Raw genomic sequence first — 4,484 nt, forward strand, 5'->3', positions numbered from 1 at the left:
AGGAAACATCACTTCTGCATAAAGGTAGTGTCAGCCTCAGCCTACAGACCCACCTGCTTCTATGGGTCAGTTCCTTGGGCAAGCAGGCAGGTGGGTATAGGCGGACGTACCTGCAGCTCAGAAACAGTCCCTTTGAGTTTATGTGCCTTGACAAAGACTCTTTTTTTGCCTAAACTCTTGTCTGCCTCCCCCAAGTCTGCAGGGCTTTACCTCCTCCATCCCTGGGAGACTGCCCCTTGTAGCAAGAATCCTGCGACATCAGCTTGGAGGGAACCCCCACCCTGGATATCTGATGGGGTCCCCACCCCCCACCATGCCCAGGGGATGTCTGGCCACCTTGGCCTGCCATCAGCAGAACGCTGTCAGGTCTGTTTCTCCAGAATGCCCATCAGTAATCTTCATGCACTGCCCTGGCCTGCTCTTCACTTGTCCTCAGGGTTGAGAGCAGTTATTCCCTGAGCTCTCTTTCCCTTACTGCAAGAGTCCTGAGTAAAATCTGATGTCACCATCTGCATTGTGGCCCAGCTCTGCTTCTCTGGGGTAGCCTCCACCCAGGGCTTCACATGAGTGCCAGAGAAGGTGTGGTCAGTTGGACCCAGTGGTAAGCTTTCTTGACAAGAGAATTTGTTTTTTTTTTTAAATTGTGGTAAAATATATGTACAATTTACCACCATAATTTTATGTGCATAGCTCAGGGCATGAAGCATATTCACTTTGTTGTACAACCATCCCCACCATCATCTCCAGATTAAAACTCCATTCCCACTAAACACACCCCCTCCTGAGTCCTGGCACCCACCCTTCCACCTTCTGTCTTTAAGACCCAGCCAGTATAGGTTCCTCACAGAAGTGGACTCATGCTTCTGTGACTGGCTTATGTCACCGAGCATACTGTCCTCGAGGTCCATCCATGCTATAGCAGGTGTCAGCACTTCCTTGTTTCTAGGTTGAATAATATGCCACTGTGTGGCTCTATCATATTTTGTGTATCTACTCATCTGTCAGTGAACCTGTGAGTTGCTTCCACAGTTTGACTATTATGAAAAACACTGCTATGGACATGAGTGTACAAATACCTGTTCAAGTCTCTGCTTTTAATTATTTGTGGTAGATCCTCAAAAGTGGAAGTGCCAGATCATATAATAAGTTTATTTTTAATTTTTTGAGGAGCCACCATACTGTTTTCCTCAGCGGCTGCACCACTTTGTATTCCCACCGACAGTACAATGGTCCAGTTTCTCCACATCCTTGCCAACACTTGTTTTCTGTGGTTTGGGTAAGTTGGCTATCCTAAGGAGTGTGAGGCGGTCTCTCATGGTCATGCTCATTTGCACTTCCCTGACAATTAGTGACGTCGAGCATCTTCTCATGTGTCTGTTTGCCATCTGTATGTCTTCTTTGGAGGAAAGTCTATTCAAGTCTTTTGCCCTTCTTCTGAATAGGATTGTTTGGGGTTTTGGTGTTGAGTTGTAGGAGTTCTTTATATATTCTGCATATTAACCCCTTATCAGATATGTGATTTGCAAATATTTTCTCCCATTCTGTGAGTTGCCCTTTTTACTCTATCAATAGTATCCTTTGATGCACAGAAGGATTTTACTTTGATGTAGTCCAGGAAATTTGGCTTTGAATTTCAAAGAACAGCTAATTTCAACAAGCTCTCAGATTCATTCTGGGCCTGTCCCATGTTAGGTTCTGGGTCCACAAATAAGGAGCCAGCTCTGCCTACAGTCTGCGGACAATAATATACCATCATGCCTCAGCTATGTCATTCAATGCAAAGCTGTCTAGAAAGCACACACACACAAGTGCATCCAAACACAGTTTAGGACAGCCAGAAAACAAGGAAACCCAGAAAATATCTGGGTCCTTGCACAAGCAAAGTGACCCTAGGACAGTTGGCTGGCAAAGGGTGGCTCCCTCAGCCCCCCTGAGAGACAAAAGTCACCGTGAAGGGCCCAGTAGACTCAAGAAAGCCCTGGAAATGAGAGGAATGTGCTGGGGACCCCTGTCTCCACCTCCAGGACTGCAACCCCAGAACCTCACTGAGGCCTCGTGACCTGCTGGGGACGTGACCACAGTCGGGCTCATGACTCATCCCCATCCCCCAGCCCCATCTGTGGAAGGGAATAATGATCCATTTGTATTCATAAGACTATTGCCGGGAAGATTAATTAAAAGGCGAGGGTATTTTTAACCATCTGTACTAATTTAGGGGAAGAATTTAGAAATATAATTGTATTATCTGTAACTGAGGAATTCACAGATCCCTCTTGGAATCAGAATATTAATGTGTCTCTCAAAGAGACTCAGCAACATGAGCAAATCACGGCTGCCATTCCTCCTAAATTAGCCCAATTAAATAAGGATAATTTTAAATGTTTGGCTTGGGGGGTGGGGAGAGGGTGGGGTAAAGGAGTCACACACCAGCAAGGAGAAGACCAGGCTTTCTCCTCTAAGTCTGGGTAAGCCACAACTCTGACAGAAAGCTAAGGCCAGCCCCATGGCGGATGCCCTGGTCCCCAAGGGCTGGGATTCAAGCCCGAAGGGGTGGGAATGGATGTTCTCCTGTAAGTAATGCAGCAGAGAAATCAAATCAGCCTTGGAGATGGGAGGGAGGTGTTCAGAGACACAGCCCAGGGCTAGCGGAGCGGGTCCTCCAAGCTCCACTTGGTGACCCCACGGGGCCCACGGAAAGCACCACTCCTCGAAGTGGCCAGACTAGTCATTTATTGCGAGACACAAAGGAATAAACCATCCTGGCAGGGTTGAGTAAGGGGCCGGTTGGGAAGGCTTTGGCTGGGTGCTGGTGCCTGGGGAGAGGGAAGGGTCCCTCTACAGACCCCAGGCTGTGCCACCTTGCCTGAACTCCTGCTGGCAGGGGAGCCAAGCTGGAGGCCTCCGCTGGCCCCAGGGAAGGTACTGAACTTCCACACCAGGTCAGAGGCCCCACCAGAGCTCCAGGCCACTGAAGGGCTAAGGAGAAGGAGGGGGCTTCACATGCGCCAGGCCCTGGGGCGATGAGAGCAAGGCGCTGACGCTCAGAAGGCCACACGTTCTGGCAAGCTCCTTCTGCCGCTGGAAGACTTCCCTGAGCATCCTTGCAAGGCCCTCGGGGATTCAGGGGCTTTGCTGAATTTTCTAACACACGTTCACCTATGTGCTGCCGGGTCAGCCGCTCACCACAGGGTGCTGCACCACAGGAGGTAGTGTGATATCCGAGTGCATATGCATGTGCACACGTGAGTGTGCTCACACATGCAAACACATGCATCTGTGTCCATACAGGCTTTGAAACAGGGTTTCAAAGCTTGGAGCTGATCCGTGCTAGCAATGTGACTTTGGGCAAGCTTTGGGACCCTTGCTGGACCTCCCAGTTCCTCAGTTGCAATCACAGTGGTAAAATCCCGACCCACAGAGGTTGGTAGGAATGTGGTTCTGGCGGCCAATCTGTTTCAAGAAAGCACAGCTGACAGGCAGGCCCTTGACCCAGGAGACCCCCTCCTCTGTCTGCATCTCACCACCACCCCTGTCGGATGCCCCCCAGAAATGGGGGAGGCATCCATCGAGTGTGCGAGCAAGGGGTCCTGTTCCTAGAGGACCAGGGAAACGGGAGCTCAGCTGCAGTAAAGCAGGCAGAGTGAGCCACAGCCAACCAGGCGTGCAGGCAGCGCTCTCCCCAGACGGCGGCGGCCGCATCGGGCACCTTCCCGCGCCACGAAGGTGAACCCTTCCTTCTCCAGCAGATTTCCCCAGGCAAGTGTTACGCATGCCCGGAGAAGATGAACAGAGAAGCTGGCTCCCACAGGCTCTGTGAGACCTGGGGATGGGGGAGGGAGGTGGACCCACACTCATACTCCGGCTCACGTGTGAGGAGCCAAGTGCCCTCCCACCCAGCAACACCCCACCCCCACACCCCAAACAGCTACATCATCCATCGCCACCCATCCTTCCCCAGGGTTAGCCCAGGACTTGCAGCTGTGGCTTCCAGAGTGGACATGCATTCTTGATCAAGCAGGACTACTACGTGTGCACTGAGCACCTACTGAATACAAGACCCCGTCCTGGGCACCTGGGAGGAAGCCTAGCCACGATGAGGTCAGGGAAAGTTGAATTAAGCAAGGTTGCAGAGCAGAGCACAGCCTCTTAGACCATCAGCAACAAAGATGGGGACGAGTCAAAGAGACTGGGGAGAGGGGAGGCCAGCCAGAGTCCCTGGCACCCTATGTTGTTATTTGGGAGAAACTAAGATGCAAAGTAGCACTAGGGCTGCCACAGATATGGGATGGAGAGGGCGTGTGGAGTCACAGTCACAGAACTCTTGCCCCACGGCCTGGTGGCAGTTAGGGACCACAGCACTATCAAGTCCCAGGTGGACAAAGTGAGGTCATGGTGAGAGTTGCTCAAGATCATGACCCAGGTCCTCCCATCCAGTCCTCTTTGAGCTGTGGGGAGACGTTCCCCCATATGCCACCCTTGGTCCC

The sequence above is a fragment of the Canis lupus genome, chromosome 3 (genome assembly GCF_048164855.1).
Source record: "Canis lupus baileyi chromosome 3, mCanLup2.hap1, whole genome shotgun sequence".
Lineage (NCBI taxonomy): Eukaryota > Metazoa > Chordata > Mammalia > Carnivora > Canidae > Canis > Canis lupus.